At 38.7% G+C, this 12,996-nt stretch overlaps 1 protein-coding gene across 1 annotated transcript in view; it reads right to left on the reverse strand.

Moving 5' to 3' along the window:
- Nucleotides 1–12,996, reverse strand: part of PLCH1 (phospholipase C eta 1) — a 252,839-nt gene that overhangs the window by 120,624 nt on the left and 119,219 nt on the right. The window lies entirely within an intron of this gene.

Consider the following 12,996-nt stretch of genomic DNA (forward strand, 5'->3'; position numbering starts at 1 on the left):
TAAATAAATAAACTGTGGTCTTAATTTTGTGATATCAAGTGTTTTAAACCTTTGATATGTGACAAACTTTCCAAAATCAAATTCTAAATTAGCTTTTTTTAACCTGATTAACCCTGTTAGATATTAGTTCCCCTAGAATCCAAAAGAAACATATTCAGTTTAATATAATTAATTTAATTTAAATCACATGGAAAACATTGTCAAGTATAAAATAGTGCTTAATTTTATTTGGGTTATATTCATATAAATGTGTTATTAATATAGTTTCCAAAATTGTAATTCTGTCAATATATTATCAGTAATAATTATTATCATTATGTGCCACTGGCATAACCAAATTTACTTGTCAATTGTGTCTTTAACTGTGGCTGTCCTAAGACTTTTGTCATCCACAGACAATTGTCCTGTTTGATCCTTTTCAGAGGATGGTTTATAATTAGCTATAGGACTCTGACAGGTACTCTTGAATGCAGGCCTCTGATAACTTTGGTGACTGGGCCATTAGAATAGAGAAAAAACCTTCCAAGATTCTCTTGGAGAGCTACTATGTTCAAAAATATCAAGCAGAAAAGGAGTTAATTGCATGGACTGAACCAATACAACATTAAAATAATCCTTCTATGACTTTTTGCTTGAAACATTGCTGATCCTTTGGTTTTTCAGAGTCAAGAAAACTTGTTTTTTCTTTTGAGCTATTTACAGCTTTCAACAATGAAGTATACTCCTGTGAGCAAAATTTGGAGAATGTTTCTTTCTCTCTACCTGGTTTCTCCAGAATTTGGAAACTATTTGTGAGTATTCTTAAATTATGGCAATATAGTCATTTGCATAAGTACAATAAGAATCTGTTTTATAGGAGCACAATTGGAGACGCTGGTTACTTTACCAAGGCTTTGACTGAAATGGCATTCTTTTAAATAGAAACAGACTGCTTTAAGGAATCGGAGGTGATTTATAGAGCCAATAAAATCCCTTGAAAAAACTGGGCCTCACATACCTTCTCTACCCAGTCCCTGTACAGGATTCCTAACCTGTGGTAAGTAAAGAATGCCACTTTCTAACAAGCCCAGGAGCCCCAAGTTAACTTTGGACCTCCATAGGAGAGGAATTCATCCAATTCATACAGGTATTTGCAGGCACAAATAAATCCATGGATGGGTTCAAGGCTTTAGAAGGTCTAATCTGAGACTCCTTATGGAAAAAGTTCTAACAATGCCAATTTGAAAGAGAGCTTATATGACAAATAATTATTCTTGTTGCATTTTATATAACTAATCAGGCCAAATATAAGACAAAACTTATTTTTGCAAGCAAATTGGTTCTACTATGATTTGTCTTGGATAAAAATGAGAGAATGGAGAAAGATTATAATACACCTATTGTTAGATTCCAGTCTTGTCTCTTGTTTTTGAGTTTTTTTTTAATATGTATTATTTTCTACAATTTGGACTGAATCTTAAATCTTCTCTGAATTACAAGTCTTCAAACTAACATTTTCAAAATATCACCCATTTTTCTGACTAAAGCTCAATAGAATTGCTACTACCTTTTTCCTGAGGCCCTATAGGCTAAAACGTATTTCTTACGATACAGGCAAGAAGAAAATGTCAAACAGCCACCGTCCTCCTCTTCTGTAACTAAGACGTTTTGAGTTTAACGTCCAGATAGACTGTTAAAGAATGGAGCTCTCCATTCTTTAACAATGAAATTTCTACCATTAACATTTGTTTTTCTTGTTTCCATAGAAATGCCTCTTACTAAAAGTCTGTTTGCCTTACATTTCAGACAACAGGAGATTCATTTTCCAGCCTATTTACTTAAATTCCAGATGGTATCTGATCTTCTTTTTATTTTTAGACAGGGCTCTGGCTCTGTTGCCCAGGCTAGAGGGCAGTGGCACCATAGGGCTCACTGCAGCCTTGACCTCCTGGGCTCAGGTGATCCTCCCACCTCAGCTTCCTGAGGAGCTTCCTGAGGGGAAGAAGTGCTGAACAATTGCTTTACAGCCTTTTTGCCACAGGCCAGACCACCAAGTGGCCCATTACCCAAGATAACCATTGCAACCAGATAATGCTGACCTGCACACCCTGTCCCTCTTTGATTTGCCCAACTCAGCCTGCATACCCTGCCCCTGATATCAATTCCCATACTTTGCCCAAGAAAAAAGCCCTATTGGCTCTTTTTGGAGAGTCAGTCAGGGAATTTTTTCTCTCTCTTTCTCGTGCTGCCTCCCTTATGTTTGGGCAAAAGCTCCAATGAAGGCTTGTCTGGGAAAACTCTTTTAGCCTCATGTCAATTTCTATTACACTGAGAGCCCCCAGAACTTATAGTTGGTAACACCTCTATAGGATACTTACACAGTACATTACACATTCTAAACACAGAGTAAGTATTTGTTAAGGTTGTTATTGTCTAATTCATTTCTTAAAGTCACTGTACACTTTATACTTTATAGTGTACAGTACAGGAGTAGTGCACAGGGCAGTGTACAGTACAGGAGTCCATCTACCTCCTTTGTTTAACTGCATTGTAAAAGGGAGTGTCTATTCCATACTCCAACAAATTCATATACCCCCAGTAGCTCCCAGTTCTTATACTTGAGCCATTATTTCCTTCACCAACATAAAGCTGATTCTTTTTCAAAACAAAAACAAAAAGTAAAAAAAAAGAAAGAAAAAGAAAGCTAATTGATTTCATGCAAATTGTCCTAATTTTATCCAGAGAGTTCCAAATCCCCTGTTGCTTTAAGGCTTTCTAAGGGGCAAGAGTCAAAACAGAAAATGGAAGAAGAGATCACATTTTCCCTGAAAAACAAAGCCATACTCCCTACCCCCATCCAAAGCCTTTGTTGCCCTCAGGCCTAAAGAATCCAAGGGACTAAAAGCTTCAGAGACCACCTGCTATGCTGAAGCAGGCCTGACAACTTCCAACCACAGACAGTTGGAAATCAAGTTGTGTGGCATTTAAAGTAAGCACCTTATTTCTATGGCAGATGTTTTTGTCAAAAAAAAAAAAATCCATCCTATAAACAAAAATAGAACTCTGTGTGGTAAGGAAAATGCCTGGGAGAATACCCTCAGGTTTACTCTTCAAAAATCATTTGTCCTCATCCAAACCTTTGTCCTAATATCATAAGCTTCCTTTAAAAAAATTAAATAACATAAACATTGCTGAGTAACTAAGTGTTCATCACAGCCTATTTATGGCATTTTGATTGGAGTTGTTATCCCAAATCAGTGTACTACAGATTTCAAAATCGTTTTTAAAAAATAGTAGAAAAATCTAAATATGGAAGACGAAAAACACTGAAAACTTCATATAATCAAAGTATGCATAGATAGTAAGAGCAGATGTGTTACAACATTTTCTAAATAGTCAATCCCAAAAAAGAAAAAAAGGCCAGCATTAAACTATAACCCTCTGCATAAAAGATTTATTAAGTCTGAATTCAGAAATAGTTACACATACTAACGTATGCACGTACATCTGCCACACACTTCCTGAGCAGCACCAGGCAGACCATACAACAAGAATAAGCAAGGCTGAGATTACCCTATGATTGGTGTGGTTTTTCAAGTAAAGCATGGGAAGTGTACAATAATTGACAAGGAACAGGAAAAAATGTCATGGAGAACAGGGTAGTGTCAGGGATGGATTGAAAGAGAAGAGTAAAAATTGTATCACACAACGGTGGCAGGGACATAAAGACACAACTGAAAGCAAAACTTTTGAGGGTAAAGAAGACAGCCATCAAGAAAGAACCAAAGTAAGAAAGAGCTGCAACCGTGGGGAAAGTGGGAGTTGTATAAGAAAGATGATGACCCACTGCAGCTCAGCAAGGTCACTGCGGCCAGACTGCCTTTCCAGATTCCTCCTCTCTGGGCAGGCCATCTCTGAAAAAAAGGCAGTAGCCCCAGTCAGGGACTTACAGATAAAAGCCCCATCTCCCTGGGTCAGAGCACCTGGGGGAAGGGGCAGCTGTGGGCGCAGCTTCAGCAGACTTAAACGTCCCTACCTGACAGCCCTGAAGAGAGCAGCAGATCTCCCAGCACAGTGTTTGAACTCTGATAAGGGACAGACTGCCTCCTCAAGTGGGTCCCTGACCCCCATGTATCCTGACTGGGAGACACCTCCCAGTAGGGGCTGACAGACAACTCATACAGGATAGCCCTGGCTCGCATCTGGCGGGTGCCCCTCTGGGACAAAGCTTCCAGAGGAAGGAACAGGCTGCAATCTTTGCTGTTCTGCAGCCTCCACTGGTGATACCCAGGCAAACAGGGTCTGGAGTGGACCTCCAGCAAACTCCAGCAGACCTGCAGCAGACGGGCCTGACTGTTAGAAGGAAAACTAACAAACAGAAAGGAATAGTATGAACATCAACAAAAAGGACATCCACTCAGAGACCCCATCCGAAGGTCACTAACATCAAAGACTAAAGGTAGATAAATACACGAACAGGGGGAGAAACCAGCGCAAAACAACTGAAAATTCCAAAAACCAAAACGCCTCTTCTTCTCCAAAGGATCACAACTCCTCACCAGCAAGTGAACAAAACTGGATGGAGAATGAGTTTGACGAATTGACAGAAGTAGGCTTCAGAAGGTGAGCAATAACAAACCCCTCCAAGCTAAAGGAGCATGTTCTAAATCAATGCAAGGAAGCTAAGAACCTTGAAAAAAGGTTAGACGAATTGCTAACTAGAATAATCAGTTTTAAAGAAGAACACAAATTACCTGATTGAGCTGAAAAACACAGCACAAGAACTTCGTGAAGCATACACAAGTATCAATAGCCGAATTGATAAAGCAGAAGAAAGGATATCAGAGATTGAAGATCAACTCAATGAAATAAAGCAAGAAGACAAGATTAGAGAAAAAAAGAGTGAAAAGAAACAAACAAAGCCTCCAATACGGGACTATGTAAAAAGACCAAATCTATGTTTGATTGGTGTATCTGAAAGTGACGGGGAGAATGGAACCAAGTTGGAAAACAATCCTTAGGATATTATCCAGGAGAACCTCCCCAAACTAGCAAGACAGGCCAGCATTCAAATTCAGGAAATACAGAGAACACCATAAAGATAATCCTCAAGAAGAACAACCCCAAGACACATAATCATAAGATTCACCAAGGTTGAAATGAAGCAAAAAATGTTAAGGGCAGCCAGAGAGAGAGGTCAGGTTACCCACAAACGGAAGCCCATCAGACTAACAGCAGATCTCTCTGCAGAAACCCTACAAGACAGAACAGAGTGGGGGCCAATATTCAACATTCCTAAAAAAAGAATTTTCAATCCAGAATTTCCAATCCAGCCAAACTAAGCTTCATAAGCAAAAGAGAAATAAAATCCTTTACAGACAAGCAAATGCTGAGGGATTTTGTCACCACCAGGCCTGTCTTACAAGAGCTCCTGAAGGAAACACTAAACATGGAAAAGAACAACCGGTACCAGCCACTGCAAAAACATACCACATGGTAAACACCATCAACACTATTAAGAAACTGCATCAACTAACGGGCAAAATAACCAGCTAGCATTATGATGACAGGATCAGATTCACACATAACAATATTAACCTTAAATGTAAATGGGCTAAATGCCCCCAGTTAAAGACACAGACTGGCAAATTGGATACTGAGTCAAGACCCATTGGTGTGCTGTATTCAGGAGACCCATCTCACATGCAAAGACACACATAGGCTCAAAATAAAGAAATGGAGGAATATTTTCCAAGCAAATGGAAAGCAAAAAAAAAAGCAGGGGTTGCAATCCTAGTCTTCAATAAAACAGACTTTAAACCAACAAAGATCAAAAGAGACAAAGAAGGGCATTACATAATGGTAAAGGGATCAATGCAACAAGAAGAGCTATCTATCCTAAATATATATGCACTCAATACAGGAGCACTCAGATTCATAAAGCAAGTTCTTATAGACCTACAAAGAGACTTACACTCCCACAGAATAACAGCGGGAGACTTTAACACCTCACTGTCAATATTAGACAGATCAATGAGACAGAAAATAAACAAGTATATCCAGGGCGTGAACTCAGCTCTGGAACCAGCAGACCTAATACACATCTACAGAACTCTCCACCCCAAATCAACAGAATATATATTCTTCTCAGGAACACATCACACTTATTCTAAAATTGACCATATAATTGGAAGTAAAACACTCTTCAGCAAATGCAAAAGAACAGAAATCAAAACAGTCTCTCAGACCACAGTGCAATCAAATTAGAACTCAGGATTAAGAAACTCCCTCAAAACCACACAACTACATGGAAACTGAATCCTGAATGACTACTGGGTAAATAACAAAATTAAGGGAAAAATAAATATGTTCTTTGAAACCAATGAGAACAAAGACAAAACATACCAGAATCTCTGGGACACATTTAAAGCAGTGTGTACAGGGAAATTTACAGCATGAAATGCCTACAAGAGAAAGCAAGAAAGATCTAAAATCGATACCCTAACATCACAATTAAAAGAACTAGAGAAGCAAGAGCAAACAAATTCAAAAGCTAGCAGAAGACAAGAAATAACTAAGATTAGAGCAGAACTGAAGGAGATAGAGACATGAAAAACCCTTAAAAAAAAAACCAATGAATCCAGGAGCTGGTTTTTTGAAAAGATGAACACAATAGATAGACCACTAGCCAGACTAATAAAGAAGAAAAGAAAGAAGAATCAAATAGATGTAATAAAAAATGATAAAGGGGAGATCACCAACAATCCCACAGAAATACAAACTATATCAGAGAATACTATGAACACCTCTATGCAAATAAACTAGAAAATCTAGAAGAAATGGATAAATTCCAGGACACATACACCCTCACAAGACTAAACCAGGAAGAAGGTGATTCCCTGAATAGACCACTAACAAGTTCTGAAATTGAGGCAGTAATTAATAGCCTAAAAATATCCGAGGACCAGACAGATTCACAGCCGAATTTTACCAGAGGTACAAAGAGGAGCTGGTACCATTCCTTCTGAAACTATTCCAAACAATAGAAAAAGAGCGAATCCTCCCTAACTCATTTTAAGAGGCCAGCATTATCCTGATACCAAAACCTGGCAGAGACACAACAAAAAAAGAAAATTTCAGGCCCATATCCCTGATGAACATTGATGCGAACACCTTCAATAAAATACTGGCAAACCGAATCCAGCAGCACATCAAAAAGCTTATCCACTACGATCAAGTCAGCTTCAACTCTGGGATGCAAGGCTGGTTCAACATACACAAATCAATAAATGTAATCCATCACATAAACAGAACCAATGACAAAAACGACATGATTATCTCAACAGATGCAGAAAAGGCCTTTGACAAAATTCAACAGCACTTCATGCTAAAACTCTCAATAAACTAGGTATTGATGGAACATATCTCAAAATAATAAGAGCTATTTATGACGGACCCACAGCCAATATCATACTGAATGGGCAAAAACTGGAAGCATTCCCTTTGAAAACCAGCAAAAGACAAGGATGCCCTCTCTCACCACTCCTATTCAACATAGTATTGGAAGTTCTGGCCAGGGCAATCAGGCAGGAGAAAGAAATAAAGGGTATCAATTAGGAAAAGAGGGAGTCAAATTGTCTCTGTTTGCAGATGACATGATTATATATTTAGAAAACCCCATTGTCTCAGACCAAAATCTCCTTAAGCTGATAAACAATTTCAGCAAAGTCTCAGGATACAAAATCAATGTGCAAAAATCACAAGCATTCCTATACACGAATAACAGACAAACAGAGAGCCAAACCATGAGTGAACTCCCATTCACAATTGCTACAAGGAGAATAAAATACCTAGAAATACAACTTACAAGGGATGTGAAGGACCTCTTCAAGGAGAACTACAAACCACCGCTCAAGGAAATAAGACATGATACAAACAAATGGAAAAACATTCCATGCTCACGGATAGGAAGAATCAATATCGTGAAAATGGCCATACTGCCCAAAGTAATTTATAGATTCAATGCTATCCCCATCAAGCTACCATTGACTTTCTTCACAGAATTGGAAAAAAACTACTTTAAATTTCATATGGAACAACAAAAGAGCCCGCATAGCCAAGACAATCCTAAAAAAAAGAACAAAGCGGGAGGCATCATGGTACCTGACTTCAAACTATACTGCAAGCCTACAGTAACCAAAACAGCATGGTACTGGTACCAAAACAGATATATAGACCAATGGAACAAAATAGAGGCCTCAGAAATAACACCACATATCTACAACCATCTGATCTTTGACAAACCTGACAAAAACAAACAATGGGGAAAGGATTCCCTATTTAATAAATGGGGTTGGGAAAATTGGCTAGCCATATGCAGAAAGCTGAAATTGGATCCCTACCTTACATTTTATACAAAAATTAACTCAAGATGGATTAAAGACTTAAACGTAAGACCTAAAACCATAAAAACACTAGAAAAAAAACTAGGCAATAACATCCAGGACATAGGCATGGGCAAAGACTTCATGACTAAAACACCAAAAGCAATGACAACAAAAGCCAAAATTGACAAATGAGATCTAATTAAACAAAAGAGCTTCTACACAGCAAAAGAAACTATCATCAGAATGAACAAGCAACCTAAAGAATAAGAGAAAATTTTTGCAATCTATCCATCTGACAAAGAATCTACAAAGAATTTAAACAAATTTACAAGAAAAAAGCAACCCCATCAAAAAGTGGGCAAAACATATGAACAGACACTCCTCAAAAGAAGACATTTATGCAGCCAAAAAGCATGAAAAAAAGCTCATCATCACTGGTCATTAGAGAAATGCAAATCAAGACCACAATGGGATACCATCTCATGCCAGTTAGAATAACGATCATTAAAAAACAGATCAGGAAACAACAGATGCTGGAGAGGATGTGGAGAAATAGGAATGCTTTTACACTGTTGGTGGGAGTGTAAATTAGTTCAACCATTGTGGAAGACAGTGTGGTGATTCCTCAAGGATCTAGAACTAGAAATACCATTTGACCCAGCAATTCCATTACTGGGTATATACCCAAAGGATTATAAATCATTCTACTATAGACACATGAACACGTATGTTTACTGTGGCACTTTTCACAATAGCAAAGACTTGGAACCAACCCAAATGCCCATCAGTGATAGACTGGATAAAGAAAATGTGGCACATATACAGCATGGAATACTATGCAGCCATAAAAAAGGATGAGTTCATGTTGTTTGCAGGAACATGGATGAAGCTGGAAACCATCATTCTCAGCAAACTAACACAGGAACAGAAAACCAAACACTGCATGTTCTCATTCATAAGTGGGAGCTGAACAATGAGAACACATGGACACAGTGGGGTGGGGGCATCACAGAAAAAAAAAAAGAAAGATGATTAATATCTGACAGCCACCTCAGAAGCCCCCAATGTCAGAAACACAGGACACTGGAAGGGTGTCTCATTGACACTGGTAGGTCAATGAAATAAGACATATATTTCAATTTCAATCACTATAGTCTATACAATTTTAAACACATAAGTACTGCCATATAACTAACTCGGTCCTCCTAGAAGCCATTCCAGAGTAGAATTTCACACTTCCTCTAATGTGGGCAAAGACAGAAATCCTAACGGAAAAACATGGTAAGTGGCTGGGTGCTGTGGCTCACGCCTGTAACCCCAGCCCTTTGGGAGGCCGAGGCAGGTGGTTCACGAGGTCAGGAGATCGAGACCATCCTGGCTAAAATGGTGAGACCCCATCTCTACTAAAAATACAAAAAATTAGCCAGGCGTGGTGGTGGGCGCCTGTAGTCCCAGCTACTCAGGAGGCTGAGGCAGGAGAATGGCGTGAACCCGGGAGGCAGAGCTTGCAGTGAGCCGAGATCGTGCCACTGCACTCCAGCCTGGGCGACAGAGCGAGACTCCATCTCAAAAAAAAAAAAAAAAAAAAAAGGAAAAAGATGATAAGTTTAACTACTTGCAAAAACATCTATATAAACCATTCAAAACAACAGGCTAGGAGAACATATCTACAAGAATATCTAATAAATAAAGGTTTAATATCCCATTACATAAAGCGTTCCTGCAAGTCAATAAAAAAGACAATCCAATTAAAAAATAGCCAAAAGGAAATGAAAAGACAATTCACAGAAGTAACCAATAAAAACGAGGAAGAAAATACCCTTACTCATGGTTAAAAACTTAAAAGTCAAAGTAAATAATGTCACATGATATGCAAAATTTTTCATGTTAAAAAGCCATTGTGGATGAAGTTAGGAGGCTAATAACAAGATTATGAATTAGCGACATTATTTGAATCAACTTGGCAATATCTATCTAAATTTAAAACAAACATGCATTTTGACCTTGCAAGCATAATACCAAGGATTTGTCCTGCAGAGATACTGACATAATGAAGCAAAGATATCTACACAGTTAGTTACAGGTACATAGCTGTTCACTGCCACCCTGTTTGTAATGGTTTAAAAACAAATTGAAGTAGGCCAGGTGTGGTGGCTCATGCCTGTAATCCCAGCACTTTGGGAGGCTGAGGCAGGCCGATCACGAGGTTAGGAGATCGAGACCATCCTGGCTAACATGGTGAAACCCCGTCTCTACTAAAAATACAAAAAAAATTAGCCCGGCATGGTGGCGGGTGCCTGTAGTACCAACTACTTGGGAGGCTGAGGTGGGAGAATGGCATGAATCCGGGAGGCAGAGCTTGCAGTGAGCCGAGATTGTGCCACTGCACTTCAGATTGGGCGACAGAGCGAAGACTCCGTCTCAAAAAAAAAAAAAATAACAAATTGAAAAAAATCTAAATGTCCATGGGGCTCAATTAAATAAATGGTGGGTTAACCATATATTATGATGTGATTAAAAAGAATATCATAAATCTAATTTTGCCAAAAAAAAGTTATCTGAGATTTTTTTTTTTTTTTTTTTGAGACAGAATCTCACTCCATCGCCCAGGCTGGAGTGCAGTGGCACAATCTTGGCTCACTGCAACCTCCACCTCCCGAGTTCAAGTGATTCTCTTGCCTCAGCCTCCAGAGTAACTGCGATTACAGGCACCCACCACCACGCCTGGCTAATTTTGTAATTTTAGCAGAGGCAGGGTTTCGTCATGTTGGCCAGGTTGGTCTCGAACTCCTGACCTCAAGTGATCCACCCCCTTCGGGCTCCCAAAATGCTGGGATTACTGGTGTGAGCCACCACTCCCGGGCTTAAGACACTTTTTTATGTGAACAAAAAAGTTACAAAACTACAGATAGAACATGATTCTATTTGAGTTATTTCATGTATATACATAAATATACACTATATAAAAAGGGATTCAGGGATACACTACCCCAAAGTATGGCACATTGATCTTTGAGGAAATATCAGAAGCAGGAATGACTCTCTGACCTCTCCCACCCTTCTCCCCTGAAGCAGGCCATAAAAGAATTACCTGACCTTCCTGTAACATAGGATGTAAGACTTTCATTCCAAAAGTGCCTTCCCTATGCCCAGAAAAAAAAAAAAAAAAAAAAAAAAAAATCCTTATCCTCGAAGACACAGAGACACCAAGAGGAATCTGAGCAAACAAGCCTTGCTAAGTTCCCCTCAGCTTACCAATATTTGATCATATCCTTTTGCCATCCCATCATTCTTCTGCCCAACTGTACATAAAAATACACAGATTTCCCCATGCTTTGGATCTTCATCTCTTTTTTTTTTTTTTTGAGTTGGGGGAGGGGCTTCTTCATTCTGAAGGCTCCTGTGTCACATGAAACCTATATTAAATAAATTTGTATGCTTTTCTCTTGTTAATTTGTATTTTGTTATAGGAATCTCAGCTATGAACTTAGTGGTGGGTAAGGAAAGATATCTTTTCTCTTCTACAATAGGCTTGGAAATTTCTAGAATTTGTGGAAAGGAAATGGTATTTAAAGAGAAAGGGATGAGAGTAAATCCCACCTTAAAACCTTGTTGAGGCGTTTTCTTGTCTTTGCCATGAGCAAATATTGTTTTGAAAGTTTTAAAACATATATATGGGAGATGTTATATTCACTTTAAAATCCATATAATTTGCAAGAGCTATCAAAATAAAATAATTGTTATTGCAACTCTGCCAACTCCAAGCCCAATAAAGCAAAAGAACACTGAACAACCTGGATTTAAATCCTGGAGTCACTTCTCAGTCACATTACCTTCTTTTCTACTTACTTAGTTAACTCTGAGCCAGTTTCTTCACATTTTAAGAGAATCGTGGTGAAGATTAAATGAAATAACATGTAAAGAGTGTCTTGCTCAATTTTCCATACACATTAGGCTTTCAACAAATACTAGTTTCTTTCCATTTTTTCTGAATGACATCAGAGCTCAGAAAATGCAGCGGCTCAAAGTAGTGGCAGATTCTCAGTTATCCGAAATTCTACAGCAGGACAATAAAACTGCTTCCAAATGTTGAAGGAATTTGCGTTTCTACACCATCCTAAGCAATGTGGCCTAATCCCATGGCATTAATTCCAATCCACACACAGATAACTCCAAATGTAAATCTCAAGCCCCATCCTTTGCCTTCAGTTCCAGACTTGCTCGTATAACTGCTGAAGATGACAAGCACTAATAAGATCTTAAACATCACATAAATCTTAAACCTGCTTTTCTTCAGCCTCTCCATCTCAGTAAATGCTTCCAGCACCCCCTAATTATTTAAAATCCAAACCAAAGATTCATGATTGTTTCCTTTCTCCATCCTTCACAAAGTCTTGACTCTCCATTTGCAATAACCCACATCTGCCATTTGTCTCCATCAATCTGGTGACCCCCTTTCTCAATGTCACAGCCAATATGGTATTTTTAAATGGTCAATTAGACGTCTCAAATACTCCAGCAACCTCCCACTGGGAGTGTAATTAATCCCAAACTCCTCGCCAGGGGCCTGCATGGTCTCTTTCCAGCCTCTCCCTCCTGCCCTTCTTCCCAAAGATCACTAGACTCTGCA

The sequence above is a fragment of the Gorilla gorilla genome, chromosome 2 (genome assembly GCF_029281585.2).
Source record: "Gorilla gorilla gorilla isolate KB3781 chromosome 2, NHGRI_mGorGor1-v2.1_pri, whole genome shotgun sequence".
Taxonomy (NCBI): domain Eukaryota; kingdom Metazoa; phylum Chordata; class Mammalia; order Primates; family Hominidae; genus Gorilla; species Gorilla gorilla.